Raw genomic sequence first — 14,353 nt, forward strand, 5'->3', positions numbered from 1 at the left:
TTTGAATAATAACTCAAAGAAAGATCTTTTACAGTCTCTTGTGGACTTGCTATTTTGCTCCTAAGAAGCAATAAGTTGCCTTTTTCTTAGCTAGCTATGGATAACAATGCTTTTCTACTATGCTAATAATTCATGAACATAATGTGCCTGCAGCCGCCTTTGGGGCTGTATGGCCTGCTTGAAACCTGAGTGACATTTCAAAAAAGAGAAAAGGGGAAAAAGAGAACACAAGATAATAAATATTAACATTACTCTGACTTTTCAATTAAATCTTACATATGTTTTGACACAGATAAGAGCATATTTTACACAACCTTCATTCTCAGCTTTGTGGTTCAACCACTAGAGAAATGTCCTTTTTAACCTTTTTCAAAGCATAAATCTCAATGTGTGTTTTCAGAGTTTACATTTTCTTTCAGGCTTCCTAACTTTCTTTAATCATGTGGAAGTGTGGCGATAATGTAGATTGTAAGCTGCATGCGGTAGGCATTTGTTACCTTACATAGCAGCAGGTGCCACTTTCCTAATATCTACACTTAACAAAAATATAAACGCAACACTTTGGGTTTTGCTCCCATTTTGCATAAGCTGAACTCAAAGATCTGAAACATTTCTACATACACAAAATACCCATTACTCTCAAATATTGTTCACAAATCTGTCTAAATCTGTGTTAGTGAGAACTTCTCCTTTGCCGAGATAATCCATCCCACCTCACAGGTGTGGCATATCAAGGTGCTGATTAGACAGCATGAATATTGCACAGGTGTGCCTTAGACTGCCCACAATAAAAGTCCACTCTGAAATGTGCAGTTTGATCACACAGCACAATGCCACAGATGTTGCAACGTTTGAGGGAGCGTGCAATTGGCATGCTGACTGTAGGAATGTCTACAAGAGCTGTTGACCGTGCAATGAATGTTCATTTCTCTACCATAAGACATCTCCAAAGGCGTTTCAGATAATTTGGCAGTACTTACAACCAGCCTCACAACCGCAGACCACATGTAACCACACCAGCCCAGGACCTCCACATCCAACATGCTCATCTCCATAATTGTCTGAGGCCAGCCACCCGGACAGCTGCAGCAACAATCAGTTTGCATAACCAAAGAATTTCTGCACAAACTTCCAGAAACCGTCTCAGGGAAGCTCATCTGCATGTTAGTCGTCCTCATCGGGGTCTGGACCTAACTGCAGTTCGTCGTCATAACCGACTTGAGTGGGCAAATGCTCACATTCGATGGCCTCTGGCACATTGGAGAGGCGTTCTGTTCATGGATGAGTCCCGGTTTTCACTGTTCAGGGCAGATGGCAGACAGCGTGTGTGGTATTGTGTGTGTGAGCGGTTTGCTGACGTCAACGTTGTGGATTGAGTGGTCCATGGTGGCGGCGGGGTTATGGTATGGGCAGGCGTATGTTATGGGCAACGAACACAGGTGCATTTTTGTTATGGCATTTTGAATGCACAGAGATACCATGACAGGATCCTGAGGCCCATTGTTGTGCCATTCATCCACGACCATCACCTCATGTTGCAGCATGATAATGCAGAGCCCCATATTGCAAGGATCTGTACACAATTCCTGGAAGCTAAAACCATACCAGTTCTTGCATAGCCAGTATACTCACCGGACATGTCACCCATTGAGCATGTTTGGAATGCTCTGGATCGGCGTATATGACAGCGTGTTCCAGTTCCAGACAATATTCTGCAACTTCGCACAGCTATTGAAGAGGAGTGGACCAACATTCCACAGGCCACAATCAACAACCTGACCAACTCTATGCGACATAGATGTGTTGCACTGAGTGGTGGCTACACCAGATACTGACTGGTTTTCTAACCCCTTCCCAGTAAGGCCAAATTGTGCACATTTCAGAGTGGTCTTTTATTGTGTGCAATCTAAGGCACACCTGTGCAATATTCATGCTGTCTAATAAGCACCTTGATATGCCACACCTGTGAGGTGGGATGTACAAACCGGATTCCAAAAAAGTTGGGACACTATACAAATCGTGAATAAAAACTGAATGCAATGATGTGGAGGTGCCAACTTCTAATATTTTATTCAGAATAGAACATAAATCATGGAACAAAAGTTTAAAATGAGAAAATGTACAATTTTAAGGGAAAAATATGTTGAATCAGAATTTCATGGTGTCAACAAATCCCCAAAAAGTTGGGACAAGGCCATTTTCACCACTGTGTGGCATCTCCCCTTCTTCTTACAACACTCAACAGACGTCTGGGGACCGAGGAGACCAGTTTCTCAAGTTTAGAAATAGGAATGCTCTCCCATTCTTGTCTAATACAGGCCTCTAACTGTTCAATCGTCTTGTGCCTTCTTTGTTGCACCTTCCTCTTTATGATGCGCCAAATGTTCTCTATAGGTGAAAGATCTGGACTGCAGACTGGCCATTTCAGTACCCGGATCCTTCTCCTATGCAGCCATGATGTTGTGATTGATGCAGAATGTGGTCTGGCATTATCTTGTTGAAAAATGCAGGGTCTTCCCTGTAAGAGATGACGTCTGGATGGGAGCATATGTTGTTCTAGAACGTGAATATATTTTTCTGCATTGATGGTGCCTTTCCAGACATGCAAGCTGCCCATGCCACACGCACTCATGCAACCCCATACCATCAGAGATGCAGGCTTCTGAACTGAGCGTTGATAACAACTTGGGTTGTCCTTGTCCTCTTTGGTCCGGATGACATGGCGTCCCAGATTTCCAAAAAGAACTTTTAATCGTGACTCGTCTGACCACAGAACAGTCTTCCATTTTGCCACACTCCTTTTTAAATGATCCCTGGCCCAGTGAAAACGCCTGAGCTTGTGGATCTTGCTTAGAAATGGCTTCTTCTTTGCACTGTAGAGTTTCAGCTGGCAAAAGCGGATTGCACGGTGGATTGTGTTCACTGACAATGGTTTCTGGAAGTATTCCTGAGCCCATTCTGTGATTTCCTTTACAGTAGCATTCCTGTTTGTGGTGCAGTGTCGTTTAAGGGCCCGGAGATCACGGGCATCCAGTATGGTTTTACGGCCTTGACCCTTACACACAGAGATTGTTCCAGATTCTCTGAATCTTCGGATGATGTTATGCACAGTTGATGATGATAGATGCAAAGTCTTTGCAATTTTTCAATGGGTAACTCCTTTCTGATATTGCTCCACTATCTTTCTGAGCAACATTGTGGGAATTGGTGATCCTCTACCCATCTTGGCTTCTGAGAGACACTGCCACTCTGAGAAGCTCTTTTTATACCCAATCATGTTGCCAATTGACCTAATTAGTGTTAATTGGTCTTCCAGCTCTTCGTTATGCTCAAATTTACTTTTTCCAGCCTCTTATTGCTACTTGTCCCAACTGTTTTGGGATTTGTTGACACCGTGAAAATTTGAATCAACGTATTTTTCCTTTAAAATGATACATTTACTCGGATTAAGCGTTTGATCTGTCATCTACGTTCTATTACAAATTAAATATTGACATTTTCCATCTCCACAACATTGCATTCAGTTTTTATTCACAATTTGTTTAGTGTCCCAACTTTTTGGGAATCCGGTTTGTAGAAAATATTTCAGATCTTTGAGTTCAGCTCATGCAAAATGGGAGCAAAACCGAAAGTGTTGCGTTTATATTTTTGTACAGTGTATAATGAACAGAATCAGATTTTGTTAAACTTTTTCTGCTCTTAAACAGCACCTGTCACTACATAAGGGCATCAACATTCATGTCTCCAAGCAGCAACAATAAAGAGCCCTGCCGTACAGCCCACAAAAGCAGAGGAAATGCCGTAAGCTGCTTCTATCATCTGGCCAAATCGGAGGAGAGCCCACTGTACATTGGCTCTCCACCAACTGGCATTACTGACCGCACCCAGTCTCATGGAATGATGCCCCAAATATTGGGTTTTCCTAGCTATAACATTTGTCCATTTCAGAAATAAATGATCATGATCTTGCATCCATACACACAATTTCAAAATATCACACATCAACCAATAATTTCCAAATAAAACTAACCTAAAACATTTTATTAGTGTGTTTTTGTATTATTATTTTAGGGTTAAATAATAGAAAAAATGTGCTAATTTTACAGCACCATCCAAGTTGTGCGAGAATCTATTACACTATTCCTCAAATACATTTTCCCCGTGTTTTTTTTTATCCAAATATACCCAATACAGGAAAAATCTATCCAAGCAGGGAAGTCAGGAATTCAGATCCCCAGATGTTGCCCTTGAGGACTGTCAACATAATACAAGCTTCAGGTAACGTCAGTGTCACGACCATGGTCATGGTCGTGACTCCTGAACCGCAGGCTGTTGCCTGCGGTTTGGTTGTTCAACCACAGGTGAGGGCCGCTAGTATGTTGCCTCACTTGTGGTTGCCGCTGCCAACAAGTTGTTATTTTGTATGTCGCAGTATAGCAGCCTGAGCTGGTGCTAGGCAGCTTGCTGCAATGTGCATGCGGTTGCACCTGGCAACCTGTCTTTGTTAGGTGTGTCTTTTGTATGTCTGGTGTACACAGGGTTTTAGTTATGTGTGCACTTTCCCCTTTAAGTGGCTACATGGGCTATAAAGCCTCAGTTAAGATCAGTAGTCTGAGGGGTACTTCAGCTATGTAAGCTGGAGTCATCCTCCTTCTCAATTTCCATCTGCCAGTGAGGGCCACCCTTGTGGTCATAAATGTTGTTATGTGATGTTAAGTTGATGTTGCCTTCCTTTTCATGTTTATTACAGCTATAGATGTCCTGGTTTCCTGTGTGTTTTGTGTGTTCTGTCTCTTTAGTGTTTGTGTGGACAGCAATACCTGGTGAATGGGTTCCAGTCAGCAAGGCTGTGGCAGGTTAGTTTGGAACCAGTGTTGTTCACCTGCCATATCTATATGTCTGTATATGTCTCCCCTTCCTTGCAGCTTGGCAAGTGAGACTCCCGTTCCTCCATATCCAGGAGGAACAGGTCGTCTTACCCTGCTCCTAGTAAGGGCCTGAGGGCTAGTAGGGACTTAAAGGTTCCGGAGTATGAGCCCTCCCACAATCAGGGTCGGCTCATACAGCTAGGAGTCAGGGTCAGATTAGGGACGTTGTAGGAGGTGACCTGCTCCCTGATCCTGTGCTCCTGGCCAAGTGGAGACTAACATCTTCTGGCATCGCACGGCTGAGGGTTTTCCCCATCCTCAGCCGTGACAGTCAGCCTGCATTCTGTCAAACTGCTGCTGACAGGGGCTATCATAATATCTATCAGCACAATCCAGTTGCCTCTACGAGCAGTCTGAAGACAGAACACAGACTGCTGTGGGCAGCACCAGGAAATCTGAATGCCCCATAACTCTACAGATAATGTTCCATTGATCTGTTGAGATACAAGGGAATCTTGAATCACTGAAAGGATACAAAAATACACAAAAACAAAGTACACTATTATGAAAGGCTCATTAAAAGGACTAACAATAAGAGTAAAAGGTAGTCATGTTAAAGGGAATCTGTCACTCTGATTTTGAACCATTATCTATAGTAATACATGAGTATGTCAAGGAACCATGAACCAGACGTACAACAAGAGATAAGTGGAAATAAGAAAGCTTTATTGAAAATCAAGCTGTAAGGCAAAAGTCCAAACGGATGGCTAAACCGAAGCAGGGTCTTGCGAAGCCAGAGGTCAGGAACCAGAAGGGTAGTCAGACGAAGCCTGGATCAGGAACCAGCAGGGTAGTCAGACGAAGCCTGGATCAGGAACCAGCAGGGTAGTCAGACGAAGCCAGGATCAGGAACCAGAAGCAGCAGCAGTCTTAGAAGCATGTGAACACAGGAGGACCAAGCAAGGAACTGAAGCCACAGACCTCCTATATATATGAGCTAGGCATCCAGCTCCTCCCAGTGGGAAGGAGAAGCCGCAGGGTGGGAGGCTACAAGAAACCCAGAAACCAAGATGGCCGCCAGCACATGTCAAACGAAGGAGAACAGCAAGAAGGTAAGACCATGACAGAGTAGTACTATTTTTTATTTTAGCACTGCCCCCCATTGCCCCGCTTTCAGTGCTCAAGGTTGCTTTGAAGTACATTGTCAGGACTGCTGTGCAGACGCATAGGAGTCCTCTCTATTAAGTCTGGACTGTGTATTTCAGTGCAGCTTTGAATGCCGACCGCAGGGGAACAGAGGGCAGTAGGAAAATAAATAATAGTGATCCACACTCCTTATCTGCAGTACTATTTATGTGTTACTGTAGATAATAGTCCAAAATTGTGTTGACAAATTCCCTTTAAGGGGTCCAAACCATATTATAATGTCTGCTATATAGGATAGGAGCGATACAAACTCTCTGTATCATACATATAATATTCACCTCATGCTCAGATATTTTTACTTATCCTTTGGTTGCTTAGATACATCAGTTATCATCCACATCATCCTCATGCATCACCACATTCTGTCTCCCATGTAGTGGAAGTGGTTACTCCTGTAAACCATCCTTTTGGGCAACTCGTGGGCAGCACATGTTGGCCCAATCTCATTCTTGTGAGGGTACTGAACCACTACCACAAATATTTAGTAGGGTTGTCATGGGGTTTACGTTATGTTTATTCAGAAATCCAGACAGGCTTGAGCTCATCCCCGAGCTACTCTCAGCAAGAGAGCACATCCCCCCTGCCATGTTTTTATTCCACACATATGTTATGGATGTTTGAAGTAATAGTTACCATCCGTCTGCAATGAAAGTCTTTCAGTTCTGCCTGATAAGTGGAACTCCCTAAGAGAACACGACATTCCACAGGCACACTCTTAAAAAAAAAATACCATAATAATAAAAAGAAAAAAAAAATCATCACCGCAGCAGCATTTTTCACAATGAGAAGCATACACATGCCTTTCAAAAATCATTTTCTTCTCTTCTGTGCTCCAGGAAGCTGACCCTTTTTCTTTGGAACACAAAACATTCATAAATCATAACTGCTAACCTTAAAGAATACATTACTCCAGGGCACATTTTTCGTACTACACAATTTGAGCGCAATGAATACATGTTTGCAGACAGAGACTTGAGCCGGACCGAGGGGGTGAAGCTCTAAATACTAAGCAGTCAGGAGGAATTTGAGGATTTGTTGCATGGTTGCAGAGACAAGTCATGATGTACCAATAAAAACAATATGAAATCATAATAGAGGACGATTATTCACAATTGTACAAAAAAGTGGAGGAGTATACCAAAATGATTAATCATATTGTTTAGCTTGTAAAAAAAAAAAAAAAAAGCACCTAAAATCACATCTGGAATCCGATTGGTTGTTACAAAATAATTTCTTCCCTTTTTCTGGCAGAAATCGTTCTAGGTCTTCCTAATTTTTTCCAGCTATAAGATAGGAAGCCTCATGTTTCCAGGGCAAAGTCTGATTAGTTGCCATGTAAAACAAGTGTGTACATCATACTACTCATACTTCTATATTAGTTGTCCTTCCCCCCTCTCATTTGTCCTGTAGTGATGACATGTGGTGTATGCACACATTACCACTGCATCCAATTCCTGGCCTCAGCAGTCTGTGGCCAGCAAATGGCTGCAACAGTCACGTCAATAATGTATGACATGTCATCGACATGAATTTCCTGTGGTCACCATCGGAGAAAGAGGGAGTCTGACACCTGGGACCCCTACCAATCAGAAGGCAGCGGCACTTGCAGTAGCACCACAGCCTCGCTGTTTCACGCAGGCCAGTGATGTCATGACTATGTACAAGGCTTGGGCACAACTCAGCCCCATTGAAGTGGCACTACTGAGAGCGCTGCTGCCTTCTCAAACAGCTGTTTGGCGCAGATCCCAGGTGTTAAACTCCCACCATACAGAACCTCTTTAAATTGCGTCTGTAAGCATGATGAACTGTATTTAACCAGGCATATTGCTGGGAAGGGTTGATCATACTCATGAAAACTATACCTTTCTTTTCTCTGTTGCTTCTAGCTTTGTGGAGATCATTACTTTTATATTTATGAAAATTAGGCAGTTAGAGCACTGGGGGCACTGTCGTAGCTCTTGGAGCACCACTACTGTTGCGGCCCTTGGTGTAGCACACTACCCCCTTCCCTTTGATTGACAGGGATAGACAGCCCTGTCTTATGGTGCCAGTGCTGTGGCTCACTAATAATCATTGGTGGTCCAGTGTTATTTATGATATATAAATAGTTATTGCTAGTTGTGGCCAATTTGTGGGCATTCATTCAAAATAAGGTCTATTATGCAGACATTCATTCAAAATAAGATCTAATATATATGCATTAATTCTAAATAAGGTCTAACGTGGGGAATCAAGAGAGCGAGCAATGTGTGGGAGAGAGAAAATACTTACCTTGTGATCCTCCCAGCAGCTGCTATCCTCCACTGTATATAAAGCTGCTGGCATACCCACTTCCAGATGGCTTCACACACAGCAGAGGAGCGCAGCTGCTTGGAGGGTCACAAGGTAAGTATTCTCTCTTTCCCGCACAGTGCTCGCTCCCTTGATTGCCCACATATTAGACCTCATTCTGAATGAATGCCTACATATTAGACCTTATTGGGGAAGAATACTTCAATATTAGACCTTATATTAAATGAATGCCTACATATTACACCTTATTGGGGAAGAATACCTCAATATTAGACCTTATATTAAATGAATGCCTACATATTAGACCTTATTGGGGAAGAATACCTAAATATTATACCTTATATTAAATGAAAGTCTACATATTAGACCTTATTTTGAATGAACTCCTACATATTGGCCACAGCGCATTAACAAAGTCATGATTTTGCTAAAACACATACATAAAGCTGGACCATAATTATTATTAGTACATCACAGCGCAGGCACCATTAGACTAGGCCGTCTATACCTGTCAATCAAAGGCGAGGGGGAAGTGTACTCAGCACTGAGGGCCGTAGCAGTAGCAGTGCTCCAAGAGCTATGATGGCCCCTTGATGCTCCAACTGCCTAATCTGCATAAAGCTAAAAGTAGTGATATCTCCACAATGCTACAAGCTACACAGGAAATAAAGATATTGTAATCTGCATGGCAATATGCATGGTTTAATAGGGTCAATCATGCTGACAAAGGCTCTTTAATATTTGAAAACTACATTGTACATAAAGACAATATCATCAAAACGACATTACTCTCCTGGTCTATCATTTAAAAAATCTATGGGCATCAGAAGTATTGAACTCTTGGAGTCAACTCTGCTCAACCAGCAGTAGTTTTTGTTAATCTTACATCCACAATCCCTGGTCAAATAACTACAACCATTAGCATACCAACCCCCTGCCTTATGCCTCATTCACACAGCCAGTGTTCGGTCACTGATTTCCATCAGTGATTTTGAGCCAAAACCAGGTGCGGCTCTAAGATCTTTCCCTTATACCTAATGGCTCCATCTTGGTTTTGGCTCACAATCACTGATGGAAATCACTGACGAAAATACTGACGTGTGAATGAGGTTTAATTTGTTAATCCTTAATAAAGAATAGCTAAACCCCAACTACATTTTTAGTGATTCACACACCCCCCCCCCCCCCCCAAAAAAAAAAAAAAAAAAAAAAAAAAAAAAAAACACGATATAACCAAATAATGAATCCTAGCACAAAATCAACCTTTTTAAAAGTGATCTACCTTACATATGCGGGAGCTAGTATAATTTTAATATAACTGCATCATTTTTCATTTTAAAAAGATAAAAAGCATCCAAACATTCAGCATTTTTAAAAGTAAAAACCTAAAAACACTTAAGTTATCTCTTTATAACAATTTCCGTGTGCCGTACAGCCAGCAACTTCTCTTCTAGAAATTTAGCCCAAACTGGTCATAATGCAAACACAGGTCACAACTAGATGATAACATTTGGATATGGAGACAGATGCATGCCTCTGCGCCTGTGTGTTTTGGACTTTTCGGTTGCAGAATCTGCATTCAAATTTTACAACTAAATATAGTACTATTCACTCACATTATTAATAAAATCCACTAGTGATTCTAAGTATGCCATGGCTTTGCAAATCTGCAGCATACCCTATCTCAAATCTCACATATTTTCGCCTCAGATTTCCATCATTGTTATACAATGTGTGAAATCTGTAATGACAATCCACACCAAAATCATCAATGAAATCCACATGGATAATAGTCAACTAGAGATGAGCAAATTTCCGTACTCCCCTGCATACCAGAAATGGGACAGATCCGCTGTACAGGCCATAGACTTCTATTATGGCGGAATGAATAACGGAATGCCTGTAAAGGCATTCCGTTATGCATTCCATCATAGAATTGCGTTATGGTCCGTGGTAACCGAATTGTGAACGAATTTCAAAATATGAAATTCACTCATCTCTATAGTCAACCATTTGTACTACTGCTCCATTCAAAGTCTTCTGCACTGAAGGAGATCAGAGGTCATGCAGTAAGCATGAATGGATGCCATGGGGCCCCCAGTGATCAGACATTCAACATCTATCCTGTGGGCCCCCAGATATTTTCCTTTTTCAACAGTCCTCTTATAATTGTCAAATCAAATGCAATCTTCTTTTAAGAAAAAAATAATAATAAAAGAAAACCAAATTAAGGCTTTCTCGCGTTTTGGCTTTCCATATGTGGGATTCGTTCAGGGCTCTCACAAGCGGTGCAAAACGGATCAGTTTGCATTCTAATGCATTCTGAATGGAAAAGGATCCGCTCAGAATCCATCAGTTTGCCTCCGTTCCGTCTCCATTCCGCTTTGAAGGCAGACCGTTTTGGTGTCTGTCTGACGAAACTGAGCCAAACGGATCCGTTCTGACACACAATGTAAGTCAATGGGGACGGATCCATTTTCTCGGACACAATCTGGCACAATAGAAAACGGTTGTATTATTGTAACGGATCCGCCCAAAACGCGAGTGTGAAAGTAGCTTAAAACTTTACAGCATAGACATGGTGACTTAAAGTCTGATTCTAACAGAAAACCATATAATTAACCTTAACATGTCACCAACGCAGACATAAGACATGGCACTTACTATATCAGCACCGCCAGGTGCTGCACAGTCCAGGTGCTGCTGTTTTTTTTATTTTATTTTTTAGCAATGACTACAGTGGACACAGAAGCCTGACCCTTTGGGGATACTGAGAAAGTTCTCTGCCGACTCTGCATTATGCCAAATGGTATCACTGGCACCTGTGACACATTTAAGAGGTGACATTTAAGGCTGAGGTGGAGGGGGTCAAAGTGGCATTTGTCATCACCCATGTTTTCTTTGCACATTCAGCTGCAGGGCTCTGAAATTAGATCATTTGCTTGTATAAACCCCCATGGCTCTCAGAAAATACTGTGGAATGTACATGCCTCAGTCTAGAGTTTTATAGGTTAATGAAAAGCAGTCTAAGTGATCTCACCAGCTTTAAATGAACCCAACTAACACCTACAGTCCTCCGCTTCATCACTTTCCTCAGTTTTTTCACACATAAAGGCAAATGGTAAACTCTGAAATATGGCCAACTGTTCACTTCATTTAGACTCTGTGAACAAACATTCCATAAGCCAAAATTGTAAATTAATATCCTGTGTTATATAGCAATTCCTCAAAATGCAGAACATTCTAGAACCTCAAGAGGCCGGTAAACCCTCAATTTTTCATAGGAAAAAGTCAAGGTAAGCAAAGGGGTGCAGCGCATAATACCTTGCATCAAGCAACATCGGGTTTGTAGTGGAGTGGATTTTTCACCTACTAAAATTTAAGGATCCTTTTACACGACCTAAATTTGGGCCATAACGAGAGCCAATGGATGTTTAAAACCAGGTGAACTGTGCTCGTTCAAAGGACCTTCACATGGGATGATGGAAAGTGCATGGGCAATGAATAATCGTTACGATGATCAATTGTTCTCCATACTTTTACATTATGTTAGAAGAACATCTCCTGTTTACACAATGAGATGTATTTCGATGCTTGCATCAACAATCTGGTCAGCCGACACATGAGAGTTTGCCTGTTTGTCGACGGCTGTCATATTTACACAGGACAATTGTTAGGAACAAGCAATGATTGTTCCCAATAACTAGCCTGATCATCTACCGAAGTAAAATAGCCCTGAGCGCTAGAGCACATTCACCAAACTGACTGCATTGAAATGATGTTGAAGTTTTCTTCCAGCCTATCAAACCTTAAAGGAGTTGTCTCATCTGAGACATTGGTGGCATATTGCTTGGATATGCCACCAGTGTCAGATATGTGCAGGTCCCACTTCTGATCTCCAGAACTGGACCCCTGAAGTTAGCATAGACCACACATATATAGCTGCCCTCCCTTCATTTCTATTGGCGCGATCGGATATTTTTGGAATGAAGGGAGAGCATGCCGTGCATGCATAGTGTGGTCTCTTTCACTTCTGAAGATAGCTGCGGGTCTCAATGTCACCAGTGTCTTATATAACACAGCCACATAAACACGTAAGAGTGAAGTCAGATGAACCCACTGATTTCTACGGGACTGATATATGTGTATGGGGGTATGTCAATATCATATGTCAATAGAAAAAAGGGATCGGACATGTTAATTTTCATTGTTTTCATGGGAGCTAAGAGCTGCAGAATGTTTTTGAAAGCGGTTTATTGCAGCACTCCCAATGAGAACACAAGTATACACAGCTGAACAAAGAATGTATGTCCACCATTCAATACAGGCACCAATTTTACTTTTTTAACAAGTGCTTTGCTTTTTTTCCTCAATTCATTGTCTATAAAATGTTATAAAGTATGAATCCATATGTACTATATATCACAAGATTTAATGTTCCTTAATGCACACTAAGTTTTAACATCTTAAAATAATTATATCAACTGGGTTCTTCATAGAACAATAAAGATGCTTATTGCTCATAAATAACTTTTCGTAAGGGGTTTCTAAGCAAAAAACATGTGTTGTCTCATTATTGTAAACCTCTGAAAAATAAAGACTCGCTGGTGAAAATTATTAAAGTTGTGAAGCACTTTGATCTGTTCCCCAATGAGTGAGCATTTCTTGTTTTCTGCTGCTTACCAACTAATGAAGGGATAACCCTAGCTTTTATCCTTGCCACTTCTCTTCTAGCCAAACCTGTGCACTAATCAGCTGTCCCTGCTAATCAGTCATCTGGCCAATGACCTCTTAACATAAACCATAAACTCTAGTGAGCACTATGGAAGCTGGGGGAACAGACAGGGGCCCATTTCATAGGTCGCCAAGTGTCATCTGGAATAGGAGACCAAAAGGTTAACCAGCAAAGTCATATCCTGCCTGGGTGATAAATCTGTAGTAGAAAGGCGAAAACTCTGACACCTCGAGAGGCACTTCTAATACCAAAAAACTGCTTGTTTTTCATCTGATTCTGAGCAAACTTGTGTTTTCCACATTAGTGTGAATTGAAAGAAAAATATATTGTGTGTAAAAAATATATTGTGTGTAGGTACAATGTCTATTAAAAACAGAACATTTATGGTTTGTACAAAGTAAATGACTTTTGCTTTGGCAAAAGTATCTACAAAAGATGAACCCTTAATCCAGTCACTGTAAAGTTACATACATCTAGGTTTGTAGGCCTGCAGAAAAGTCTAGACACATGGCAAAAGTTCAACTGACCACCACTTTAGGAAAGTCTCCATCTTTTACTTAAGCATCCATTTTTTATTGATATTAGATTAGGAATCAACATTCTCTGAGACTTTAGAAAAAGTGAAATCCTAGCACAAACATTTCCAAATCTTGTTACTTCTGAAGAAGCCGCACACCACATACAGTATCCCTACCTTTTACTGCATCCAGCCATTAAAGGAGTTTCCGGAAGTTCAATATTAATTCCTATTCTCAGGGTTGTTCATAAAAGTTTGATCGTAGAGGTCTGACTCCCGGCACCCCTACTGATTAGCCATTTGAAGAGGTCGGGGTTGCAGCCTCCTCACAGCATACCATGCACATCACTATATATTGCATTGAGGCTGTACTTGGTATTGCAGTCCAGGCCCATTGACTTGAATGGGACTGAGCTGCAAAGAGGAAGCTCAGTCCAATGACCGATGAATGTGATACCACTAGCCTAGGAAGAGGTCGAGAGTGGGGCCACCACCGATCAGATATTGATGATCTATCATGAAGAAGTGCCATCAATATTCAACACCCAGAATACCCCTTTCCGGAAGAGAAAACTCATACTTTGTATGACGCTATTTACATGATGATAATTCTACATTGAACCATCAGCATTAAAGGTTGTACCAAGTGGACAGGATCTTTAAAAATCCAGAAAATGATCCAACGTTATGTTGAAAAGCAATAATAGTAAGCCACAAGTTGCAGTTAGCCACAAA

The 14,353-nt window shown here is 41.4% G+C and overlaps 1 protein-coding gene across 7 annotated transcripts in view; it reads right to left on the reverse strand.

Annotated features, from left to right (window-relative positions):
- The window catches only part of GLI3 (GLI family zinc finger 3), a 207,163-nt gene that overhangs the window by 122,808 nt on the left and 70,002 nt on the right, over window positions 1-14,353 (reverse strand). The window lies entirely within an intron of this gene.

The sequence above is a fragment of the Bufo gargarizans genome, chromosome 5 (assembly GCF_014858855.1).
Source record: "Bufo gargarizans isolate SCDJY-AF-19 chromosome 5, ASM1485885v1, whole genome shotgun sequence".
In the NCBI taxonomy this organism is placed as follows: Eukaryota; Metazoa; Chordata; class Amphibia; order Anura; family Bufonidae; genus Bufo; species Bufo gargarizans.